The sequence below is a fragment of the Lutra lutra genome, chromosome 2 (genome assembly GCF_902655055.1).
Source record: "Lutra lutra chromosome 2, mLutLut1.2, whole genome shotgun sequence".
In the NCBI taxonomy this organism is placed as follows: Eukaryota; Metazoa; Chordata; class Mammalia; order Carnivora; family Mustelidae; genus Lutra; species Lutra lutra.
Window position 1 is genome coordinate 162,760,878 of NC_062279.1, and position 27,505 is coordinate 162,788,382.

At 43.5% G+C, this 27,505-nt stretch overlaps 1 long non-coding RNA gene across 2 annotated transcripts; it reads right to left on the minus strand.

Moving 5' to 3' along the window:
• Window positions 1-5,538: 5,538 nt before the first annotated feature.
• LOC125093610 (uncharacterized) lies at window positions 5,539-26,774 on the minus strand. 2 transcript variants are annotated; one of them, XR_007125295.1, is made up of 3 exons: window positions 26,599-26,774; window positions 5,833-5,878; window positions 5,539-5,723 (listed from the first exon to the last, which is right to left on the minus strand). It is a non-coding gene; the product is annotated as an uncharacterized LOC125093610 (long non-coding RNA). The 2 variants fall into 2 exon arrangements; XR_007125296.1 differs by lacking the exon at window positions 26,599-26,774 and adding an exon at window positions 5,963-6,103.
• Window positions 26,775-27,505: the final 731 nt, after the last annotated feature.

The following is a 27,505-nucleotide window of genomic DNA, read 5'->3' on the forward strand; positions in this document are numbered from 1 at the left end:
AGAATCTGTAATTTGAAGCCTAAAAATATAAAAGATAAGAGAGAAACTGGTTTATTGTGGAAAGATTAGGAGTTTCCTTTCTGGGTATGTTAAGTCAGATGCATATTAGACTTCCAACTGAGGATGTCAAGTATGTCATAGGAATTCAAGGGAAAGGTCCAGGCTGCGGACATAAATTTAGAAGTTGTCAGCATATAGACGTCATTTAAAGCTGTGGCTGAGATTACCACTCAGAACACGTAGATAGTGAAGACATCAAAGGGGCAAGACCACAGGGCCCATATTCTAAGTGGTCTTGGAAATGAGAACAAGAAGCAAAAGAAACTGAAAAGGCGTGCCCACTCTTGGAGACGAGATTAGCAGAAAGTAGGTCCTAGAAGCCAAGTGAAGAGTGTTTCCAGGACAGGCTGAAAAACTACATCAGATTCTGCATTAGTCATATAAGCTGAAGGCAGATCATTGGATTTAGCAATTGGATTTAGCCACATGGAAGCTACTGGAGACTTGAGCAAAGAGCAAAATAGGAGCAGAATATGGATAAGGCCACCCCATCAGGAAAGACTAGGAGGAAGAGAAGTAGAGACAATAAATGTGGACACTCTTTGAATGAGTTTAGCTATACAGGAAGTCAAATGAAAGGGCCATAGCTAGAGGAGAATACAGGGTCAGGGGTGGGTTTTCCTTAAGGTGGAGCAATTACATCAAAATTGTATGTTGCAAGAAATTCAAGAGTTCGTTGGCCTAAGGAGTCTGACATAAGTATAAGATTTCTTTGAAATCTTCAAGATTCACATAAATTTCTCCTTTTACTCTGACCAGTATCTGTCTTAATGTACAAGTATCTATCCTCTCTGCCATATGGTGATTTGCACTAAGAAATATATATATTTTGTCTTTGTCCCCATTTCTGGCACAGAACTCCTGAAACCCTTGGAATATCCTAAGTGATGAGAGCAATAAAGGTGGCTTTTGGAAAGTCCCTAGGTAATCAAAGGATGAGGGCTGGTTATCAGGGGCCCCATGCTTGTGCTTAGAGGGTTAGACCTTTCAGTCTCACCCCCTGCTGTGTCTATCAGGTTTCCTCCTATGGTGTGTGACAGAAGCCCAATTCAAACTTACTAAAGAAATGTGGAATTTACTCACTCACATAACTGGAATGTTAGAAGAGGACAAATCTTTCTTCTTTTTTTTTTTAAGATTTTATTTATTCATTTGAAAGAGAGAGAGAGCTGGAGCAGGGGGCGTGGGGCAGAGGAAGAGGGAGAAGTAGTTTTCTGGCTGAGCAGGGAGCCGGACAGAGGGCTCAATCCCAGGACCAGGACCCTGGGATCATGACCTTAGCTAAAGGCAGATGTTTAACCAACTAAGCCACCCAGGCACCCCTTAACAGCCATTTCTAATAAAAACTTCAGGCAAAAGAGGTATGGAAACCAAGAACAAACATTCATATTGAATCATATGAAATCACCAATCTCCAGCTCTTTTGGACCTATAAAACATAAATGTAGGAAGTGTCTAAACTAACTGTTGATATGGTTATATACCTGGAAAATCCAAGATAACCTTATAAAATATTACTAGAATTAATAAAAGAAGTGAATGTTCTGTCTTCTGACAGTAAGCACTTGAAAAAAAAATGGGAAAAGTGTTTCATTCACAATAAACTAAAAATTTTTCTAGAAATAAATTTAATAAGTAAGGACATTTAAATCAAACTATAACATCTTGTCAAAGTATCTAAACCCAAATCTTAACAAATGGAAAAAATCCTTAACAGTCTTGGTTGAGAAGACAACATAATGTAAAAGTCCATCCTCCCAAAATGAAGGTATAAATTTAATACGATTATAATTGCAAGGCCAGTAGCATTGAGAAAGTGAGAATCGGATAAACTTGTATACAAAAGGATAAATGCCTGAGGATAGCAAAGAGAAAATTTTGAATAGGCAAAAAATTAATATAAATTAAATTAAGGGGAAAAAATATGTAGTGAAAACTTTCCTCCTGTCTTTGTCCCACATCTGCCCAGGTTCATCTAGCCCCCCACCATATGATATCCTTCCAGAATTTAGATAAATAGGTAGAAAGAAATAGAGAATCTTGTTTTTTTCCACATTTTCTACACAAAGGGTATCATATCATACACTCCGAATCCTGTTTTTTACTTACTAAATCTCTGAGATATTTGTAATACAAAAAGAGCTTATTTGTTCTCTTTTAGATGCTTTACCTTCCATTGTATAGATATATGATCATTTATTTCACTAGTTCCCTGTTATTGGTTGTTCAGGTTATTTCTAATGTTTTGTTACTATAAGCACTGTTACAATGTGAGTGTGTGTGTGTGTGTGTGTATCCACGTCTTTTCTCCTAAATATATCTTTAGAATAATTTACCAAAAGTACCATTGCCAGAAATATGCATTTGAAATATTGCCAAACTGCCTTACGTAGGGGTTATGCCGAAGGGTTATGCTTTTACCAGAAATGAATGAGAATATGTTTGCCCATAACCTCACCAACGTGGTGTGTTACAAACTTCTGAATTATTGCCAACTTAAAAGGTGAAAAATGGTATCTCAGCATAATTTTCGTCCGTACTTGTTTTTTCCTTCTAATTAGGAGTGAGTTGAGGCTCTTTAAAGAGCATTTGTATTTCCTTTTCAAAAACTCTTCATATTCTTTGCTCTTATTTCTAGTGTGTTGAAGGATAAACAAGTGAATCAATGGAACAAAGCAGAGAGTCCTAACCATATATTTATAGTTTCAAGTAGGACAAAAGTGATTCCTCTTGTCTAGAAAAGGCAAATTTATAGCCGTAGAAAACAGATCTGTGGTTTGCCTAGGCTAGAGAGTAAACAGATACAAGAAAACTTTTTGGGGTGACGGAAATGTTCTAAAACTAGATTGTGATGGTTGCAAAACTCTGTTGACTTACTCAAATTACTTAATGAGGGATGAATTTTATAGTGTGGAAATTATACTTCAGTAAAACTGTTTTTTTTTTAAGTTTTACAAGTTTAATTCCAGTATAGTTAACATACAGTGTTATATGAGTTTCAGGTGTACAATGTAGTGATTCAACAATTTTATGCATTACTCAGTCTTCATCATGATAATGGACTCTTTAACCCCCATCACCTATTTCAACCAGACCCCCATCCATCTCCCCTCTGGTAACTGAGGGTTACCATGGTTTAGAGTTCTGTATGGTTTAAGAGTCTGTTTTTTGGTTGGTTTCTCTTTTTTTCTTCTTTGTTCATTTATTTTGTTTCTTAAATTAGACATATGTGTGAAATCAGTATGTCTATCTCCGACTTATTTGGCCTAGCGTTTCATTATGCTCTCTAGTTCTATCCATGTTGTTGAAAATCAATAAAGCTGTTTTTAAAAAGTGATTTTTTCAATCAGTGGGGAAGGATTGGGTATTAAATAAAGATGAGGAGCACCTGGGTGGCTCAGTTGATTAAGCCTCTGGCTCTTGTTTTCAGCTCAAGTCATGATCTCAGGGTCCTGGGATCAAGCCCCGCCTTGGCTCCTCTCTTACCCCATACACAAAATAAATTCTAGGTAGATTGAAGATCTAAAAGTAAAAATTAAAACAACAACAATACTGGACCACCACATGTAAAATCTATGGTGGGTGAGAGCTTTTTAATCAATGTTGGAAATTCAGAAGCTATGAAGTACATACATACATACTTGATGAGATAAAAATGAGAAGCTATGGCTTGGAAAAGCCACTATAAACTAAGTCAATAGATAAACACTAGCCTGGGGAGCAACCCAGAGATCAGGGGGTGAACAGCTATAACATACAAAGAACTCTTACAAAACAAGTAAGTCAGGGATAAACAGCACAACAGAAAACTGAGCCAAGGATGTGAATAGGTAATTCACAGAAAAGCAATTCCAGGTGAGCAGCACATGCATGAAAAGAGGCTCAAATTCAGGGGCGATCAGGGAGATAGGAAGTAAAGTCACAACGAGACAATTATTTACACTGATCAGATGGAAAAATGGGGGACCCGTAATCCCTATTGCTAAAGAGGATGTGTGGACTCTAGTACATTTCTGGTTGGAAGTATGTATTAATGCAATCTTTTTTGAAAGAAATGTGGCAACATCTTTTATGATTAAAAATACATACATGTCTGACTCAGAATCTGCACTCCCAGGAATCTATTCCTTAGGAGTGAAAGCTTTAAGACCTAAGGATGTATTTTCACAGAAATGCACTCCCTTGTAAACGTTGATTAAACAAGCAAACAAAAAACTGGACACAAAGTAAATATTCTCTGTAGGAGAATGGTTAAAGAAACTGTAGTTCTACTCCACTTTGTGGCTGTTCAGAAAGATAACTTAGAGCTAGCCTGAGTGAATTAGGAGGGATCCCATTAGGTGCTAGAGAAAACAAACAAACAGCAAGATACAGAAAAATATAAAAATAAGAAAACAATGATAAACATATATGTGTTTAAACAGATGTTCTTTGATGGTTATGGATGATTATACGAACATGGAGGAAAAGTGGCGAAAGGATAATGTCTTGGTCTCCTCCAGCTGCTATAACTGAATCTCACAGACTGGTTTTCATCAACAGACATTTATTTCCGACAGTTCTGGAGGCTGACGTCCCAGTTCAAGGTGTCAGTAGATCTCATTCTTGGTAAAGGCCCTTTTCCTGTCTAGCAGATGGCCGCCTTTATCTTCACGGGACAGGGGAGAGGAAATTCCCAGGTCTCTTCCTCTTCTTAGAAAGCCACTAATCCCACCATGGGGGCTCTGCCCTCAGTACCTCCCAGAGGCCCCGCCTCCCTATCCCAGCACTCTGGGAGGTAGGACCTCAACATATGAATTTGGGGAAACCCAAATATCCGGTCCATAACAGATAAATAGTAGGTTGTCTACAGAGGTTGCCTGGGGCACTGAGGAGGCATTGAGGATGCTCCAGACCAACTAAAAAGGAAAAGGTGGGGTGGGGGTAAGGGAAGAAGAAAATAAACAGGACTCATCTGTTAAAATAAAGATTTATCTTTTAGTAGCCAATTTCAGTGCACCTGACAAACACCTATTGTCTGGGAGATTTCTCTGTTTTCAAGTCAGAGACACCCTGGCTCAGAAAGGATTATCCCCTCAGCCAGCACCCCACCCTCCACCCCAACCCCAGCAAGGCAATTACTCAGCCTGAAATACCACCCAAGCCTCCTGACTTTCCCGTGGCTTGAACCGGAGGTGAGGTTATTCCCAGCTAAGTGTAAGCCTCGGGCATGGAATAGAGGAGCGAGTGTATAGACGGTAAAGACTTGGCTTCCTGGGCGGCGGGGTTTGGACGTGGCCCTGCCACCAGAGAGCTGCCCGGTGTCACCTGGCTGGGTGGAGGGAGGGCGGCTGCTTCTCTGCGTTTCCGGAAGAAGCAGAAGCGAGGGCGGCTGCAGCCACGCGGATCAGCGCCATGGCGAGCTCGGCGTCTGCAGCCGGTTTGTGGCCAGCAGTGCTTTTGGGGGGGGATGAACAGGGAGTAGGAGTGGACGACCAGATGCAGCAGATGAGACAGGAAATCTGTTCCTGGGTGGCTCTTGGCAAGCCGGTGGAGTTCTGGCAGAACCAGGGGGACAGACAGGGTGGCGAGGGGAGGGGCACGATGTCTCTTTTTTCATTTTTGATTTTGCAGGGCCTTCTGAACGAGAATCCTCACTGCTGCGTGTCTTTGGGAAACGGCGACTAAATTACAAACAAAGGGAAGAGGGGGCGCGGTTGAAGTAGGAAAAGTGGAATTTTCTGGAATTCCGTGGATTAAAATGATTTCAGATGGAAGTCAGTGGTCACTTACTTTCTCATTCTGTCGACTTGTCTCTGGGGGCCCGGGGATCTAACTCCTAAAAAAGAAAACAAACAGCATTTTTTTCATCATTAAAAAGTTTGCAACTTGTGATCCCTGACGGTAGATCGTGAGCATTTACCTCGGTATCCGGGAATCTGCCTGGGACGTGACTCCCTCCAGAGCTGGTCCCCTGGGGGAGCGGGCGCAACTCAGCCAAATGCAAGGGTTGCAAATGAGCCTGGTAGCAAGCTTGCTTGCTGCGTCCCAGTGCAGGAGCAGCTGCGGGGGTGGGGGAGTGGTGGGGGGGAGGGTGGCGGGGCGGGGGGGGGGGGGGGGGAGGGTGGCGGGGCGGGGGGGGGGGAGGGTGGCGGGGCGGGGGGGAGGCGGGGGGGGGGTTGCTGGGGGCGATCAGCCCAGGGTTGCAGAACCTTCTTCTCCTTCCTTGACCACAGGTATCCTCTGTTTGCCTGGGCCCCACTTCACCGGCACTCAGCAGGATAAACGGAGCTCTTAAATAAACGGGAAGCAAGTGGACACAGTCCAGAGGGCGAGATTTATTTTTATTTAGAAAGGTTGAAGAGGAAAAATTTAAATCCGCTTTAAATATTTACTCAAAGAGGAGATCCACAGGCGGCTGCAACGTTCTAAGCCAGACTCGGGACAAGAAGCCGGACACCGCTTTTCTGAAGTAAGCCCCAGGCACTGGAGAAAGCCCTTGGTTGAAAGAAAGAGGCCTGAAGATTCAAGAGATTCATGAAATGCACTCAAGGTTACAGACTGAGGCGCCCAGCTCCCCGTCCCCCAGCCGCTTGAATACATTTGCTGGGAGACAAGGGCAAGTGACTGAGATGCTCTCAGCCTTCTGGTTCTCATCTGTGATGGAGGGAGGGGAGAAAGGATCTCATGGAATTCTTATGAGATTAAAAAAACAAGGACTGAAAAGTGTTGGCCCAGAGGAAGTGCTTAAGGAAAGCAAGTTTGACTCCGGAAGGACAGTAGGCCTCCTAACCCTGCAGACTCCTGGACGCTCTTACATCAGAACTCAGCGTGTCTGAGATAAAGCCCAGGAGTCTGTATTTCCAACATGCCCCCCCCCCCAAAGTTTTCTACAGGACCTCTAGGTTTGGGAACCAGGTTCCCTGGAACTACACGACTGTGGCCCGGGAAGGCCCCATTCAGATTCAGTCCCTTGGCTTCAAATGCCAACAAATGCCTAACACACATGTTAAACCCAGGCAACTAACTACTCCTGCCCGACCTCATCAGCCTCACCTCCTTGCGGCATCTTACACCCCGAGATGTTCAGGCTGTGAGCTGGGATTTCTCGGCTCCCCCTCTTCACATCCATCAGTAGTCCTATCAACAGCAAGCCAAACCCAGCCCTTCCTCCTGACCTCTGCTCTGAGCTGAGCCAGCGGCCCCTCCTGCTCTGCTGGGGACTGTTTTCCAGCAACAGCCCAGGAGACTCTTACAAAGACTAAGTCTGGCCCCAGGGCCCCTCTGTCTAAGCTCACCTGGCTTCTCAGGCAGTTAGTTCTCTGTGAGGCAGCCGCCTCCTCCCTCCTTCTCACACATGCTAAGCTTGTGCCTGACTCACGGCCTTGGCGCTGGCTCTTCCCTCTGCTTGGAACATTTGCTCGCCCCATCTGCCCTCCAGCCTTCCCAGAGCTCCTGTTTTCTCCTCCAACAGTCTCTACCTCCATGCCAGCTCCTCAGGGAGGCGTGCCCTGGCTTCCAGAACCAAGGGAGCGAGCTCCGACCTACAGCTTTTTGGGGAGCTCAGTTTCCCCATCTCTAAAACGGAAAGGATAGTAGTATTCACCTCCTGGGCCTTCTAGGAGGATGATATGAGTTTGAATGCACCTTTTTTTTTTTTAATTTTCAAAATTTTACATTTTTCCCGGTTTTATTGAGATATAATTGACATATAACATTATATTAGTCTAAGATGTACACCGTAATGATTTATGTATATATTGCAAAATGATAGCCACAATAAGTATAGTTAACATTCATCCCCTCACATAGTTGCAAATTTTTTTCTTATGATTGGAATTTTTAAGATCTATTCCTAGCAACTTTCAAATATACAATCCAGTGTTTTCAACTGTGGTCACCATGCTGTATGTTGCATCCCCAGGACTTGCTTATCTGACAAATGGAAGTTTTGACCCCCTTCCTCTCCTTCCCCCATCCCCAAACCCCTGCCTCTGAAAACCGCAAATTTGTTCTCTGTATTTCTGAATTCTTTTTTTTTTTTTTAAGATTCCACAAATAAGTGAGGCCATACAGTGTCTGTCCTTCCCTGTCTGACTTTTTTCCACTGAGCCTCATGCCCTCAAGGTCCATCCATGTTGCCACGAATGGCAGGATTTCCTTCTTTTTTTTCTGGCTGAATAATGTTTCCTGTCATAAAAATCCCACATGTTCTTTAGCCATGCATTCACTGATTGATAGAAAATGTATATTGTGGCAGGCCCTTAGTAAGTGCTCAATAAATGTGAAGCATTAGCTCGCATTCAGGGCAGAGGGGTCCGATAACTTGCTTCTGTGTCTACCTCTTTTGTAGACTGCGACATTGTGGGGGGACTTATTCGTCTCTATATCCAGGCCGGGTATCTGGCATAAAGAAGACACCTGAACTGGGTTGAATAATGTCTCCCCCAAATTCAAAGGCACAGAGAACCTCAGAATGGGGTCTTATTTGGATGTAGAGCCTCTGCAGATGCCACTAGAGAAGGCAAGATCATACTGGATTAAGACGAGCTGTAAAGCTGATGACTGGCATCCTCTTAAGAGGCCACGTGAAGAGACTGGACACAGAGGGAAGGAGGCTATGGGGTGACAGAAGCAGTGGTGGCACAGACACGACCCAGGGGATGCAAAGATTGCTTGCAAGTACCCCAAGCTGGGAGAGGCAACCGAGGGTTGAACCCTAGAGCTTCCGGGGAGTGTGTGGCCCTGCTGACCCCTTGCCTTTGGGCATCCAGAACTGTAGCAGAATAAATCCCTGTTCTTCAAGCCACCCAATTTGTACTTCGGTAGGGCAGCCCTGGGAACTAACACAACACCCAGTGACTGGTGGGTGGGTGGGTGAGTAAGTGAATAATTCAGACACCTCCTTCCCCTAAACTCTGATTTCCACAAGAAGGCAAAAGCTTCCCTTTTTTTCCCTATAACATCGCAGGAGTTTCTTAGGGGCTTCAGCAGACAAGCCCTCCCTTGGGAAACACAGCAGGGATACAGAGTCCTTCCCCCTCTCGAGGTAGAGGTGGAGAGCCCGGTAACTGCCCAGCCTCAGCCAAGGTCAGACCAACACAGAGGAGCCACCACTGTCTTCAAGACAATGGTCTCTGTCCAGGAAGGAGGAAGTCGTTCATATCCCTGGGCTGGTTGGATAATCCTGAGGAGGGGCCACCCCGTGGAGGTGCGGGACTGACTCCGAGCTCCTACCACCGTGGCTCTGCCCTCTCTTGGGAAACCTCTCACTTCCTATCTCACATCCTGGCTATTTTTATATATCGAGCTGCCTCATTTTCCCAAGGGGGTCATTTGGGAAAGATAAAAATGCCTCAGGGAAACCACAGACCAAAATATGTTTCTGATGAGACCCGCCCACCCCTCAATGTGCCACTCGCTTGGTGGGTGCAGACGCTTCCACCCATAGGGAACGGCGGTTGTTTGTCCTGGCGCTTGTGGGTCTCTCTCTGGGTCCTGGACTCCCGGCATTTCCAGGTCCACCCCTACACTCTCTAGGACGGGTCATGGGTCAGAGACATCCTCATGGCTGATCTTCCTGGCGGGTTACTCTGCACCAGACACCCTGAGCTTTGCTTAATGTCCCTTACACGTCTAGGAGCAAGGATACTATTGACCCTACTTTGCGGGGGTGGGGAAACCGAGGCACTAGGAGTTTGGATAACTCATCTAAAGTTACACAGTGAATAAAGGACCAATGACCAGCCGGAGCGGGATGGTAGTGATCTGGCTCCGGAGCCCAGGTCCCCAGCCTGCCAACAGTCAGCTCAAGGACGAGTTTCTGCAAGAGAAGGATCATGCGTGTGTCACAGGGGACCCCAAAATTATTCCTTACCCTCTTTGTCGTGTTTCAAAAAATAGTATTGATTTTCTTAGCCGTCATCCTCTGGAAACCTTTACTGAAACATGGAAGCATATGGAATTTGGAGTCAGTGGGACACAGATTGCATTCCTGGCTCTGCCCTACTAACTGTGTAACCTTGAACAAGTGACTCAGCCTCTCTGGGCTCCGGTTTCTCCATCTGTAAAGTGACGGCATTTACAAATTGTCTGGCACCCAGTAGGCATTCAGCAAGTTTAGTTCTGTCGGCCTCCCTCTGTCCAAGTAGATTTTCCATGAAATTCCACAGTTAAAGAGAGATAATGTACCCTCCTGCCTTAGACCATCTGGGCCGCCACGACAGAATACCATCGATCAGGTACAACAGAAATGTATTGCACACAGTTCTGGAGGCTGGGGAGTCCAAGATCAAGGTGCCGACAGATTCCAGGTCTGGTGAGAGCCCCGTTCCTCGTTCATGGATGCCTGTCTACTCCCTGTGTCCTTGCATGGTGGAAGGGAAATCTCTGGACTCTGCAGCCCCTTAGAAGGGCACTAATCCCACCCTTGAGGGCTCCACCCTCATGACCTAAGCACTTCATAACACCACCACACTGGAGGTTAGGATTTTAACACATGAATTTGGTGGGTGGAGGGCACACACAGACCATCTGTAGCACCACCTAGGTCACGTCTAATTTAGGTCAGATCGTTATCAAACCAAGAAAGTTGACGCTAACTGGGACCTTCAGAAATTGAGAAGTTTGGTTACTGACTGAGTACCAGCTAAACAATTATAAAGATGTATGGCAAACACTCAGAGTGCGGTCCTTGCTGAGCACTGACGACCTTGACTTCTGGAAGGACATAGTGTACTGGAGCGAATGCTGGACTTTGAAGCTAAAGATAAGATTTGGACTCCTGGATCAATAGGAAATGAACACTGACACCTGCTCTGCCCAGCTGACCTGGTTGTTTTGAGGCAAAAGAAGTATGGGTTCGGGGCTCCTGGGTGGCTCAGTGGGTTAAAGCCTCTGCCTTCGGCTTAGGTCGTGATCTCAGGGTCCTGGGATTGAGCTTTGCATCGGGCTCTGCTTCCCCCTCTCTCTGCCTACTTGTGATCTCTGTCTGTCAAATAAATAAATAAAATCTTAAAAAAAAAAAAAGAAGAAGAAAAAGTATGGTGTCAATGAAAAGTAATTTAGATACTGTATTATATTACAAGGCGTTCACAGGTATAAAGTGGGGTCAGATAAAGCCGCATTTGCCATGAAAGGAGTTCTTTGGCAGCAGAAATACCAATCGGAATAGTGCAGGTTAAAGGCTGCATCCTGGCAGGAGAGAGGAGTTGGGTCTTCTTGATTTGCCTCCCTGCTCTGTGCCCTGGGAGATGCTTCTCTGGGAGGCATCACATCGCTGGAGATCCCCGTCCTCCGGCTTGGGCCCGGGCAAGAGAAGGAATGTGATGCTTTTGCCCTCAGCTTGTTGTCTGGCAAGCTGTCCCTGCGCAGGGCTGCAATTTTCTCCATAAGATCACACTCCTGTTGCGTGACCTCTTTTCCTCCATTCCATCTCTCACCATCTCCCACCGAGAAGGTTAACTGGATAGAATAGGGCCGGTTAGGGGAGCGGGGAAGTGGGCCGGGAAAGCAAAAGCGGCCAATACAGGGGACATCCATGGTGCTTATGGTGAACATTGGGCTCAGACCTCTGGAAAACAATGTTGTAGAACAAGCCTCGGGGCTGTCCCGCCTGAGGGGTGAGGAGGCAGTGGTCCGCCTTCAGGCCTCGGAGTGCTGGGACTCCTGGCCACTTACCTCTCCTCGTGGCTGCCACGCCTGCCCACACCTCCTCAAGTCTGCCTTCACCCAACAGCTCTCTTCTCTTCCCCCTTGTGTGAGCCATCCATCTCCTGCCCTGACTGCCAGACCTGCCATGCATGTCCAGATTATTTCATCTGGATAACCAGACGTATATAGGACACAATCCATCTACACCAGTGGCTTCCTCCTCAAGCGCCCCCAGGTCCTCTCTGACTGAAGGTGCCCGTGGCCCCTCATGTAGGGCAGGCCACAGTGTTGGGATGCATAGGCCCCTGAGAACCACCTTTGAACAAAGACTGAGGGGAGCCCCAGTGGGTAATACCTTGCGCATCAAGTGAAATGACTCCAAAACTCATTCTACAGCTTTTCAGAGGCATGAGCAGAGACACTCACAGCGACAACGTGCTTGTCCATGCTCCCTGTGGTGGCCACCTTCCCTTCCCACTTCCCCACACCCCTACAGTTCTTGGGATCACCTCGCAATTGACCTGCTTGCACTTGAATCTTTGTTTCAGAATCTGCTTCTGTGGGAACTCAACCTGAGATGCCAGATGATCATACCTTGATCTGTGACTTCACCGGATGCCTCATCCCTCCAGGCCACTCAGATGCCACCACGGACTAACCTGAATCCCATGGCAGGGTTGCTAAGACCCTTCAGCATCAGGCCGCTGCTCACCGTCCAGCCTCACCTCTCCTGCCTGACCTCCATGTACCAGTTATGCTTGGTGACCTGCAGTTCTTGGAATATAGTTCAATCCTCAGGCCTCTGGTGACGTGCCATGCTCTCTCTGTGCCAGCAACAGCCTTCCCCTCCATTCACTGGTCTATTTCCCAGCTGCCTGTGAGGCTTCAGTCTTCCTCTACTGCCCCCCACAAGCAGGCACCCCAGTGGGCAGCCTGTCCCTCTTGCATGCTCCCAGACCCCTCTGTTCTCCTATTGCCCACCTTTTCCCACTGGACTATAAGCTCTGTGATTCAGGAACCTTTTCTCACTTATCTTCAAAGTCTGAAGCCAAGCACCCTAGCTACACGGAGGAAGTTTTGAATAAATGCTTGATGAATTAATGGGGAAAAAGTTGTAAGTGGACAAAGTTTTTAATTTCAGAAATGGAATAAGACAATTAATTCCTCCAACACAAAGTAAAATAGGGTGAGCATCATGGGAAAAGTCGAAACGACCATGCAGACTGCCAGAATGGAGAGAAGCGGTCATTCCTTCCCATCAAAGAGGGGAGCTTTGGCTCTGAAGGTCATGAAGGACAGTGATAGCTGGGCAATGGACTTGGGAGGATGAGGAGCAAGGAGAGGAGACGTTCCAGAACACAATATCCTGAGGCGGGACATGTCTGAGTCAGCCTGGGAAATGAGAAATGATCTGGGCCAGCAGAAGCCGGGTACCTAGAAGAGTGTTGGGGGCAGCAAGGAAGGCGCAGATGGGGGTGCTTCCTCTGACCACGTAGACAAAGTCCCAAGCCATGTGACTTTGCTTATTGTTCGCTATGCCGCCCCTCCCCCAGCACTGCCATCTTTCCTTCCTTCCTCAGCTTCCTCTGTTCATGGGTGAGGCTTCCTGTTAAGTCGTTCTGAGAACTGTGTCTTTCAGAGCTTCAGAGACCAGGAATGCCTGCCAACAAAGTTACCACTAAAGATCGCCACTGAGTTCCGTGAAACCATTCCTCGTGCTGCTAATGTGGGCATTCCAGAGCATGCTGAGTGTCCGAGGGGATAGAGTGGGGGTGATGTTCTCTTCACTGTCAGGGGCCCATCCAGGACATAGTACCCAGTGCCACTCAGGAGAAGTAGTGTGTCACTCCACTTTTTGTCGACAAAGCCAAATTCTAAGGAGCGGGCTGCTTGCTATTTAAAGCTGAATTCTGCCCTGAATCATTTCCAGGCCAGAGACTCTTTCACAAAGGGGATCACCATGTTCTTTTATTTTTAAATTAATATTTTTTTAAAAGCCTATATGAGGTAAACTTGCATTTTTTTAATCCCGAAAAATACATACACATAACAAGCTAGCGAAAGAAAGACAATCAGCATTCATAATAATGACAATAAAAAGCCACAGAATCCTAGGGTGCTTGCCGAACATTAAACTACTGGCAATAATCCCTTGTCCACAATTCCAAAATTCATTTGGTAGCAAAAACTAACCTGGGCTAAGAAGTTATTTATACTCATTTATCTCACTTAGAGCACATAGTCATGCCTTTTGCTGCAAGCATATGAATGTGTTTGATGACAGGCGGTGACCTAGTTTCTGTTTGGGGCATTATATAATATATAGTTTATGTCACTATTATCTGTCTAGAATACAAAATATTTTTAATCCCAGAATGCATCTGACTCAAGGAGCTTCAGGTAAGGGATAACGGGCCTAAGCCTATATAAATTATGTTCAACCTTATTTTAGAGTAAGCGTTTTTTAGGGTATTCCTTTATGGAGTTGGAGTGCTGGCTATTCCCTTTTCATTGCGGGCCTTCTTCCTGTCCCCTCGTAAATCCACACTCCACCATCCTGCCCTCTGCCCAGGGAGGCCACTTAAGCAGATGAGCTCATTCTGGCTGACTCACTTGATGGCTGGTGCAAGGACAGGCTGGAGAACTGAAGGCTGGGGGAGGGAGGCTGGAGTGTTTCTTCCCACTGCTTCTGGCTTTAGTGTTCGTCATTGGGCCCTTCCTGCCCAGCAGCCCAGTTCACATCTGCAGCTCCAATGCTGTGCACTGGGGAAGACTATCCCCTCCGCTTCTCCTTCAGCTCCTCAGTCCTGCAGACATCTGAATGCACCCACTTCATGCTGTTCTCTGCACCTTGCCCACACCTTATAAGGAATCCCTTCATTAGAGTCTCTCCATTTCAACCATCTGGAGTGAACACTTGCTTCCTCCCGCACACTGGACCAATACAGTGACAAATCAGAGTCCTCATAATGCTCTGGGATATGCCCTGATCTGAACTCAAGAGGCCCTGGTTCATGGATTGGCTAATTTGGGACCCTCCCTTCCTTCACTTTTCTGGTCCTTCGTTTTTTCCATCTGCAAAAAAGGGCTGATACTGCCTATTTTAGGATGTGCTGTGATAATAAGATCAGTCACTGTACGTGAAAATGTCTAGGCAACTCTAAAGAAATACAGAGTTCCAGAACTCTTAAGAAACTAGAATATTCAGTTATTCTGAAAATTCTACCTACCCCCTCCCCCAGCTCTTCTGGATAGAAGAGTGTTTGCTTTGTGTCTCAGCTCAGACTGTTATAACAAAAATATCACAGACTGGAGTGGCTTAAACAACATTTACTTCTCCCAGTTCTAGAGGCTGGAAAGTTCCGGAGCAAGGTGTCGTCGGCAGATTCGGTATCTGATGAGGGCCCTCTTCTTGGTTAGCAGACGACCCTCATCTTCTCCTTGCATTTTCACATCACAGAGAGAGAGCCTGTGTCTCCTCCTCCTTGTATAAAGGCTTTAGTCCTGGGGCGCCTGGGTGGCTCAGTGGGTTAAAGCCTCTGCCTTCGGCTCAGGTCATAATCCCAGGGTCCTGGGATCAAGCTCCGCATCGGGTTCTCTGCTCAGTGGGGAGCCTGCTTCCTCCTCTCTCTGCCTGCCTCTTTGCCTACTTGTGATCTCTGTCTGTCAAATAAGTAAAGTCTTTTAAAAATAAAAATAAAAAAATAAAGGTTTTAGTCCCATCAAGAGGGCCCCGCCTTCATGACCTCATCTAACCTAAGTCCCTTCCACAAAGGCCGCCTCACCTACTACCATCCCATTGGGGTTAGGCTTTGAAAATAAGAATTTGGAGTGGGGGGGAAACAAATATGCAATCTGTAACTATTTGTTTAGAGCAAAGGATACCTATGCTCTGTGACACCAGAAGTGGCCGCAGGAGACTTGAAAGAGGAGAGCACGTCTTCTTCTCCCTCTCTCCTTCCTAGATGTCCATTTCAGGACTCAGTGGTTCTTTGTTGCCTGAACTTAATTTCTATCACCCACTTCAGTGAGTGCCTTGGGCAGAAGTTCATGTGCTTTAGTCTTACACTAATCAATCCACTTTTCCTTTTCTATCTTCTGCCATTTTGTAATTATTTGGGGTTTCCTTTTTATATTCTTCCAAGTCTTCAATATCCTATCCAGTTTTGGAGCTGCTCTGTCTGCTTTAAAGTCTCATGCTTCGCTAGAGCATAAAGTAATAATCTTTAGTAAGAACTCTATCGGTCATGAAAATTCTTTTTTTTTTTTTAAGATTTTATCTCTACACCCAGCATGGGGTTCAAACTCAGAACCCCAAGATCAAGAGTCAACATGCTCTACCAACTGACCCTGACAGGTGCCCCTACTACTCTCTTTGCCTACTTTGCCTACTCTCTTTGACGATTCTCTTTTGCCTACTTATCCCAACACTATCTCAAGCAAGAATCTTCTATGGATGGCTTTTACCAATAAAAAATTGTTGCTTTGGCTTTAGAAAAATCTAGATTTGTGTGTGTGTGTGTGTTTAGACAAAATTCACCAGAAACATACATAACTCTCTAATCATATAGGCTGGGCCTGATCTTTTCCAGGAGCTGGTCTTTCCAGCACTACATGGCATGGGTGTTCCCCATAAAAGGAACAATCAACAAGATTAAGTTACTTTGAGTTCTTAATTGATTTTCCAGAACTTCCTCTTCCTATCGCAAAACAGAGACTTCTGAGCAACACACTCAATTTAGCCTAATCTTGCCTGGAGCTCTAGTAAACAAGACTCATTCTGGAAATAAAAGTGACTTCACATGTAAATGACTAATTGATACTTTCAACCTCCCAATAACCCTTTTTATTTATCTTTACTGAATCTAGTGCCAAAACAGATTCTGTCTTCATGCTACACACTTTTTTATTTAAAAAGACTTATTTATTTATTGAAAGAGAGAGCGAGCATGGGGTAGGGGGAGGGGCAGAGGGAGAGAAAGAATCTCGGGCAGACTCCCTGCTGAGCATGGAACCTGACTCAGGGCTCCATTTCCTGACCCCGAGATCATGACCTGAGCGTAAATCTAGAGTCTGTCACTTAACCAACTGAACCACCCAGGGGCCGCTTATGTTACACATTTTGAAAGCGGTTCAAATTCTTTTAATCCCTCGAGTTCTGTTGTATCAAAGATTTGCTAGAAATAAAGAGGACATTCTTATATGATTTGGCGATACTTTGACATGCAAAGATTTGGGTCAGGCTAATCATAGTAATTGTATTTAATCACTGTATCTTGGTGTAATTTTCCTTCTTGATAATATATAGTTATACTTTAAAAGAAAAGCAGAGTTAATTTCTTTTAAGTAAGACATGACATGACACCTCCATAGTATGTATGGTAACTCACGTGCCGAAGCCTTATACCTTACCAGGTTCGGGGCAGGAACACCCATTACTTGCTGTAACCCACCCCTCAGGGCTTTACAGAGCAGATGAGTGCTCCCTACCTATGAGTTAAACAGAACTGAAGTTCAATTCAGAGGAGGCCTCCCCCTTTTATCAGGGGTCAGCAAATATTTTCTATAAGGACCATGTAGTGAATACGCTGGGCTTTTCAAGCCACATAGTCTCTGATACAGTCTCTCAGTTCTGCCACTGTGGTGTGAAAGTAGTCATAGACAATAGGGAAGCAGTTGGGCATGGCTGTGTTCCAATAAAACTTTACAAAATTGGTGTTGGGCTAGCTTTTACCCAGGGTCTTGTAGCTTGCCATCCCCTGCTACATTGTACTGTAATTATCTCTAACTTTTCTCCTCCATAAACCCATGCACTCTTCTACTGAAGATTCTCCACTGTTAAAATATTCAAAAATAAAGTTCAGCCATGGGCAAACGTCATAAAAATGATTCAGGCAAGAATCATCAATGGCTTTTGAAGCAAATGGGAGGGTCTGATGAGAAACAAGATACTTCCATAGTCTCCAAATGTCTCCCTACAATCTACTTATTAATTATAAAGGGGAAAATAGCAAGTTTACAGGGGAGAAACCTGGCAGAAACCCCCCTCCATCAAGTGATCAAAGTTAATATAGCTGCTCCTGGGATAAACCAACACCATATGCCTCACTTTTGTGGGATTCCTGACAAAGACAAGTAACCTGAATATAATTGTGCGAAAACATCAGACAAACCCATGCTGAGGGACATTCTACGTAATGTTTGGCCTATCCTCTTCACAAATACTAGCCTCACAAAAGACAAAGACTGAGGAACTGGTCCAGATGAAGGAATACAAAAGAAACATGACAAGTGAATGCCATGCATGATCTGGGATTTTCTCTTTTGCAAAAGACTTGATTGGGAAGATTGGCAAAATCTGAAAACTTTGTCGTCTGTAGATTGAAGAGGCTTTTGTATCAAAGTTCATTTCCAGATTTTGTTAACCATACAATAGTTAGTTATGTCCTTGTTTTTAGTACATACACGCTGAGGTATTTACAGATAAGTGGGCATCATGGCTGTAGCTAGGGTGACCAGTTGTCTCAGTTTGCCTGGAACCAAAGGAGGCAGGACTTTCAATATTAAAATCAGGAGGGTCCTGGGCAAAATGGGAGGAGTTGGTCATGCTTGCTGCAAAAGACTCTCAAAAAGTTCAGGTAAGAAACGTGTGTGGGTGTATAAAACAAATGTAGTCGATGTTAACGTTTGGGGGATATGTGTGACAAATCTTTGTCATATTCTCGCAACTTTTCTGTGTCTGAAATTATAGCAAAATAAAACATTGAAAGGGAAAAAGCCCAACATGGTTTGAAGAAACATCCTCCAAAGCAGATTCAGATGAGTCCCGTGGGTCCCAGCAGTGAGTGCTGTGGCCCAGTGTGGAAGCCACACTGATCAGAGTCTCTGGCTTGTCAAGTGTTCTTCAGACGATAGCTCCCTGGGAGCCTGCTGCTGGAAGCAAGGGCAAAACAAATCCCCAACAACTAACTGGTTCCTAAAACAAGAGTAGCTGGAATTTTTTTCTTTCCTGTTTGTGAGCACCTTGCTCTGAACAGGACAGAAGCCCATGAGGGTTCTGGGGACCAGAGATGGTGTGTGGACAGCAAGATAGCTAGGATGAAATCCCTATTATCGGGGATGACTGAAAAGTGTGCCCATTCTTCTGAGGTCCTAAAGCACCTGTCCTGACTCTGTTTTGCTTCTGTGCGCCCTGAAGAGAGTGGAGAATGAGGAGGGAAGCATCTACACAGACAAAAAAGGTAAGAACTGAACGTCTAACCAGATCCACCCTCTTCAGTCCTCCTTATCTGCATTCCACACTCACACTGGTCCAAGCTGCCCGTGTCTCTCACCACACTGATGGCAGTAGCAGCCCCCAGTCATGCTATAGTGACAGCAGATGCTATGATGAACCCACTTCTGTGCTTGTCACCTTCAGTCTGTGCCAACACAGTAGCCAGGTCATCTTGTTAATATCTAAATCAGGCCATGTCACACTGTCGCCTCCAATGGCTCCCCATCTCACTCAGAATAAAGTCCAACCCCCTAACGATGGCTCCAGAGACCCAGCCTGGTGCGGTTCTCAAACGGCTCTCTGACCTTATCCAATACTAGTCCCAGCCTTGATGACGCTTCTGTTACTGTGCTGGTCTCTTGCTCTTTCTCAGGCTGCCCAAACATTTCAAGCCTCTGGGAACCTGTACCTGCCTTTCCCTCTGCCAGGAATGCTTTTCCCTCACATAGCAGCCCGACTTTCTTTCTCACCAATTTCAGTGCTCTGTTCAAATAACACCTTCTCCATGAAGTCCTTTCGTGCCGCTATGTTTAAAACTGCAAACTTCATACGCGTTCTCTGCTTTACCCTTCTCCTTACCACTTACCACCACCTCACACACTATACATTTAACTTATTTGGTGATAGTCCTTGGCCCCGTTAGACTGAAAACCCCATCAGTACAGAGATTTATTTGTTTTTGTGGCTGAATTCTTGGTCCCCAGAACACCTCCTGTAATAGACTAGGCACGAAAATATCTGTTGACTAGTTACTAAATGAGTGGGAATGTGTCTACTCAGGTTTGTGCATGCCCTGAGCCCCGAACTGTTGCGTTTGGTGTAGGAATGTGTGGGCTCTAATATGATTCACAGCCGAGAGCACCTTTGGACTTAAGCACGCATGTGCATAGACACTCAGCATGTTCCAGACTGTTTGAAGGGCCTTCGAGTACAAACTCTCCTTTCTCTTAAAGGTCCCACCTTCCATCCTAGTAGATTGAGTTAAATGCACCTATCTTCCATTTTAAACATAATTTTGGCTGAGAATTTTTTAAAAGACTATTGCATTTTTGCTTTGGAAATCATATGGTAATAAGCGCTCAGTGAATTTACAATCAGCTCTGAGTTTCATCAGGTCATCGTGTCCACTCAGAAGTTCTTTCGAAGTGAAATCAAATCTAACCTTAAAATGGTTTTCCAGTACAATGACGTTTTTATGACTAATCAATTCAGCAGTTAATGAAATCTGGATAATTCTGTGCTCTGTGGGCATTTACGTGAGCAGGGTTGAATTCAGATTTTGAAATGCTCTTTATAAACCTTAGAGCTGGTAATTGTTTCTTTGAGGGGACTCAGCCATGATTATGGAATCTCACAGTACCCAAGTCTTGGACCAAGAAAATCCAACAGATAAAATGGTCTTGGCAAGAATCCGGGATTCGAAAAAGGAAGTTTCCCTTCATTGCCTGAGACTCTAGGTCTTTGAGGAGCAGTCCACGCACGGTAGGCGTGGCTGGGAGCCCGGAAGCCAGGGCTGGGCACCCCGGGCTTGTGTTGAAGTGTCTGTCCCCATCTGCCGTTGTGCCCCAGGCTCCAGAGGAGCCATCCTTCACGTGGGCGGGCCTCTGATACATCCACTTCCCTTCCCTTGGTGACCCCCTCTCCCCACTTCCATCATCTCCTGGGCCCTGGTAGCAGACGTGTTTTCACTGCCATTTTATGACCCTTTAGCAGAATTCCGTTGACTCATGAGAGAGAAGATGGGGGATTTTCGTGCAGCAGCTGCCACGTGGGAAAACAGATCAGTGAGTCACATCATATGCCCAGCCCTGCTGTTGTCTGCGCGGAGCATTTTTTAATCGTGTAACCTTCAAAGCTGTCCCTCATTTGCAATGACATTAGCCTTGGTGATTTTTTTATTTTTCCTCGCTCTTAAGCTGTCAGTTGCTGAGGTCTTCTCGTTGCTTTCTCTGGCAGAGGCACATTTATTTATCACAGGAGAGGTTGGTTCTGAAAGGACTCATGCAAACTTTCTTCGGGAGATGAAAACATGTCATTCCAATCCTGTGCCATCTTCCGAAAACCCTTCAAAACCCAAAGCTAGTGACTGTCCTGGTGGACAGATGTCATCCCAAGCAGGCAGGGATCATTATGTTTGTTTTTCTCGCTAACCCTGCACGACTTTGAACCTACTCTGTAAATAAAAGAGACAGGAGCACAAAACTCTTTACACTTCCTGCCTTCCTCCCAGTGTGCTGACATTTCAAAGCCCCATATGTTTCCCTCAACAAAATTTCATGAAAATACATATTAAAAATAAAAACAATTTTTCAGTTATTTCAACCCAAGAGAAGAAAGGTTTCCTGGGGCTGTGAAGGGCAGTTTACAGGATGATGTAATTTTCTCTCCCTCTTTAAATGACAGCAGGCACATCTGAAAAGCTTAAAATGGAGATATGCCTGAAGATTTGCAACCAATGTATGCTTCTTCATCTAGCCAATTATGTTAGAAATATTCTGCATGAAGCCACAAGCAGGATATAGTTTTAATAAATATTTCCTATTCAAAAATGAACAACCAGGTAGAGTTTAAAACAGTTCAGACTCCTAAGGAGTTGCAGTAGACATTTGCCATCTACCTCCCCAGCATGGATTCTTCCCCTCCCCCCCCCTTTGATTTTCCTTGGGGATACACCGTTCTTCTGTTCTCACTGGTGATCAGGATGGGATTGACCTGGCCCCCATCTCCAGGAATGGACTATAATTGGCTCAAGCCAACCATGCATCCCATTCCTTAGGTCACACAGACTGATCAGGAATGAACTCGTGATCCAATTTGGGCCAATGATTCATAGCGCTGAACACTTACATTAGGGAAAAAGAGAAAGCTCAAATAAATGACCTAACTTTACACCTCAAGGAACTAGAAGAACAAATGAAGACCAAAGTTAGCAGAAGGAAGGAAATAACGAAGATCAGAATGGAAATTATAAATGAGATAGAGTTTTAAAAGACAATAGGGGAAAAAAAAACAGTGAAACTAAGAGCTGCTTTTTTGAAAGAATAAACAAAATCGAAATACCTTTATCTGGATATACCAAGGAAAGAAGAAAGGACTCAAAGAAATAAAATCAGAAATGAAACAGGAGACATTACAACTAATACCACAGAAATACAAAGAATCGTAAGAGACTAAACAATTGTATGCCAGCAGATTGGACAATCTTGAAGAAACGGACCAACACCTAAAAGCATACAACTGACCAAGATTGAATCATGAAGAAACAGAAAATCTGAACAGATCTATTACTAGTAAAGAGATTGAATTAGTAATCAAAAACTTACAACAAAGAAAAGTCTAGGACAAGGAGGCTTCACTGGTGAATTCTACCAAACACTGGAAGAATTAATACCAAGCCTTCTTTCCCACTCTTCTGATTTGGACCAGTGACAGAAGTGACAATCACCTGACCTGTATAGAAAAATGCTACAGCTTCTCTGTCCCTGGATCATGCTGGGGGTGGTGTGAGGATGTGAGGTGTGGACTGGCTGCAGCAATTTGTTCCCCTGGGGGGAGAAAGCCCAGAGTTGCCAGGAGATTTGTGTGGAATTTGGAGGTAAAACTGCTACCACTTTGAAAACTGGAGAGACTGTCAGAGCCAGATCCTCTGGTGGCTTAGACTTACCTGAAGCCAGCCCTACCTCTGGACTTCTCAATTATGTAAATCAATAAATTCTCTGTCTTCATTAAGCCCTGTCTAATTGGATTCTCTGTCATGTGCAAACACAAGAGACCTAAATGATTCAAGGCTGCTAATGCTATTCCTACCCACGCACCACCAGCATCTAAAGAAACTGAAATCTCATCGTGAATGTGTTTTTGCTTCTTTGTTATTGTGGTTACAGTTCACCAGCATCCTGCACACTCTTCTTTTTCTACGTGGAACTCCACTGTGTCTTAGAAAACCACCCTTCCCCAACTCTCACTCCCTGCCACCCCCGCTGACCCCACCTCCTGGCTCCAGCAGTGGACCTGTGACTGGGGCATAACCAATCAGGGCATTCCATTCATGGTAGTGTTTGATTGGATCAAAGATAAGAAAACTGTCCCAAGATGGCCAATGAAAATAAGATCAAGGACTTTTATTTTAACTCTTATGAAAAAGGCAGTTGAAGAATTTGCAAGGGGAATAGGATAGAAACATCTTAGGCATATTTGCACCATCATATTTGCAATGTGAAAGTTTATGGAGGGAGCATTCTTGAAAATGAAGCAATTTAAAAAAGAGAGAGAGAGAGAGAAAGTTTAAGAGATCGTGAGAGAAGGACCAAGTCCTGACAATTTTATCTGGGGGCTGGATTGAGCCATGCTTGAAGTATGAAAAGCAGTAACATCCTTCTTGTCAAGGCAGTTTGAGCTGGGTTTTCTGTCGCTTGTAGTTTACAATCTTGTATCATATGGGCCAGAATTTTTTTTCACACTGAAATAAATATTTATTTCCATTTATTAGAAGGTTCCTATTTTCCCCCAGTATGGAAGTATAGAAGTACTTAACGCAGAGAGTCTGGAAAACATAAAAAAAATAAAGCAAAATTCGCTTTTAGTACTACAACTCTGAAATTATGATTGTTAACCTGTAGTGTATGTTCTTTGAGTCTTTTCATATGCATGTTTATGGACTTCTGTAACATAATTTCCAAATCATGCAGGTGCTTTATGATTTATTTAATTCCTTTTTAACAGGAATCATTTTTTTCTTTCTTCTTTTTTTAAAATTTACTATTTACTATCATGAACATCTATGTTGATAAATCTTTGCACACATCCATGGTCAGGATAAATTTACATGGTCATATGTATAATAAATTCCTTATTAGGTTGTTTCCAAATTTTTACTATAAATAATATTTAAATGAACACATTTATGCATTTCTTTATATGAAATAAACTCCTGGAAGTGGAATTACTGGGTAGGAGACATGCTTGCTTGAGGCTTTTGCTACAAGTCACCAAACTGCCCTGCAGAGGCTGTTTGAGTCTGTTCCTCTGCTGTCCCACCACATGATCACACGCACTGGAAATTACTATTGTCCTAATTACAATCAAAATGAACATTTTTTTCATATGTTGGTTGGCTATTTGTATTGGTGTCTTTTTTTTTTTTAATCTGATCCTATGTATTTTTATATATTTTTTTAATTTCAGTATAGTTGACACACAGTGTTATATTAGTTTCAGGTGTACAAATTAGTAATTTGACAAGTTTATACATTATGCTATATTCACCAAGAGTGTAGCTCTCACCTGTCCCATTACATCAAGATTATGGTATCATGGGCTGTATTCCTTATATTCTGCCTTTTATCCCATGACTTACTCATTCCATTACTGGAGGCCTGTATCTACCTCTCTCCTTAACCCATTTTGCACACCCCCTCCCAGCAGCCACCAATTTGTTCTCTGTATTTATAGTTCTGATTCTTTTTGTTTGTTTATTAATCTTGTTAGATTCCTTTTATGAGTGAAATCATATGGTATTTGTCTTTCTTATTTCCCTTAGCATAATACCCTCTAGTTCCATCCATATTGTCTCAAATGGCACAACCTCATCCTTTTTATGGCTGTGTAATATTCTTGTGTGTGTGTGTACACCACATTTTCCTTATCCATTTGTCTATTGATGGACGTTTTTGTTGGCTATTGTAAACAACGCTGGATTAAACATTCCTTTCAAATTAGTGTTTTCATTTTCTCTGGGTAAATACCCAATAGTGTAATTATTGGATCATATGGTATTTCTATTTTTAATTTTTTGAGGAACCTCCATACTGTTTTCACAATAGCTTCACTGATTTACATTCCTACCAACAGTGCATAAAGTATCCTTTTTTTCCACATCCTTGCCAATGCTTGCTTCTTGTCTTTTCAATTTTAGCCATTCTAACAGATATGGGGTGATAGCTCATTGTGGTTTCCATTTGCATTTTCCTGATGATGAATGATGTTGAGCATCTTTTCATGTGTCTATTGGCCATCTGTATGTCCTCTTGGGAAAAATGTCTGTTCAATTCCTCTTCCTATTTTTTAATTGGATTGTTTTTTTGTTTTGGTGTTGAGTTGTACAAGTTCTTTATATATTTTTGGGGTGCCTGGGTGGCTCAGTGGTTTAAAGCCTCTGCCTTTGGCTCAGGTCATGATCCCAGGGTCCTGGGATTGAGCCCAGCATCAGGCTCTTTGCTCAGCAGGGAGCTGATTCCCCCTCTCTCTCTGCCTGCCTCTCTGCCTACTTGTGATCTCTGTCTGTCAAATAAATAAATAAAATCTTTAAAAAAAAAAAACAAGTTCTTTATATATTTTTTATATTAACCCCTTAATGGATGTCATTTGCAAACATGTATCAATATATTCTGTATTTTCTTGATTTACCTCTTACCATCTTAAGGTTTGGAATTGTTTTTCTTTTCTTTCAGGAGTAACTGGATAGATAAGGTAATGCCTCATTATCAGACATTCAGTTATTTTTCCAATGACATTTTCTATATGTGCAAAAAAAAAAAAAAAAAAAAACACCTCTAGGCCCTAGTGAATGCATTTTGGTTGGAAACACCCATTGCCCATTGCTTTGAATTTTTCTGACAATTTTCTGTATCATTGAACCTCCATGAATTAAGCAGAATGACTTGAGAGGTACTATTGTGTAGTTATACTACTTAATTAAAATGGGTTTACAGTCAGACTTTCTGGGGTCAAAACCCAGTCTTATCACTTAATAGTTGTATGACATTGGATAAACTGCTGAAAATCTCTGTGCACTTTTCTCATCTGTAAAACGGAGATAATAGTACCTATTTAATAGGGGTTTTACAGTATCATTAAGATAAGATGAGTAAAGCACTTGTAACAGGACTTCCTCATACAAAGTAAATCCTCAATAAACATTAACGGTTAGTAACAGGATATAATAATAGCTAAGCCATATAAAATGTTACTGAGTTATAAAGGATATAAACAACCTATTGATCTTCATCAACTCTCTGAAGCAACTTCTTTTGTTATGTCCATTTTATAAATGAAGAAACTCAGATGCAAAGGGATTAAATAAATCAGCTACAGTGTCCTTGCTCGTGTATGGAACTGGCACTCACACCTGTCTATATTGCCTCTGAGAGAATATAAAGGACAAATTCTTGACCTTTTTAAAAAGATTTTTCATTTGAAGACCATATTTCTGTCATAAAAGGAAAATGTCATTCCCATTGTTGGTAGAACTTCACATTCTAAAAGAATCAAAGACTCATTTAAAGCTTGTGCTTTAAGGTTTGATTTAAGCTTTGATTCTAAAAGAATCAAAAGAAGCACTTAAAGCTTGTATCAGAGCAATTTTGTCCAACAACCTAAAACATAGGTAACAATGACAGCAATAATGAAAAGGAGGATATTTAAAACAATTTAAAGCTTATATATACTAATGCCCTTACTGTCTGCTTATAGTGCTTAAAGCTTATTTAGGAAAAAAAAAAACACACACACACACAGGAATGGCACTACTTCTGTGTTTTTTAATTCTAGATCAGAAGACTGTTAGGATAACAGGGCTGTTACAATCCTAAATACTTCTTAATGCTCTTCAATACAGCTTAAAAAACACTCACTTTGGAAGTCATTGTTACAGTGAATGTCCACATGGATTTGTCAGGTACGCTTCAGCTGGATATTCAACCACCATGACAACAAAATCCAGTAAGGCTTGGCATACTGACGTTTCAAGGTTTATAACCCTGTTGGTAGGCAGAAAAGACCTTGCTATTTCTACTTACTGAAGATTAGTGCCCGGTGTTGGGGACATGTTTATAATGGCTCTAGGTGTGGGTGGTGACGTAGATGGAGACTACAGAGTGGAGAAAGCAGCTCAGAGAGAAATGATATTAACAATAAAAGATAAGCCCTTTGGAGAACTAATAATAGTTATGAAATAGGAATGAACCGCCCAGTCGTGCAGTTCAGCCCCCTCCTGAGAAGGGGGGGTGAGGAAGTCTCCCCCTTTCAAATGGGTTACATAATATTTTTTCCCCCTAGAAGATTTCACAACCTCTTTTATAAACTGTTAATGTGCTTATTCAACTGTATCGTGGGGAACGGTAACTAATTTTTAACTTTAACCAGGATAGCTTGACCTTCCCATTGTAACTCTGGTCAATCAAGACAGACAACCGCTTATAAGCACTCTCTTCCCACCACAAGTTCTGTCACAATAAATCGCGAACAGAAAAACCGAAAATACTTTATTTGCATTTGATTAAAATAGCTTTTTTTTTTTAAAGATTTTATTTATTTGACATAGAGAAAGAGGGAGAGCACAAGCAGGGTGAGCGGCAGGCAGAGGGAGAAGCAGGCTCCCCATTCAGCAGAGAGCCCAATGCTGGACTCCATCCCAGGACCCAGGATCCTGACCCGAGTGGAAGGCAGATGCTTAACCGACTTAGCCACCCAGGTGCCCCTAAAATACTCAGCTTTAAATGTATTACTATTCAAAAGATCTCTCATCTTAGTGACTAGATC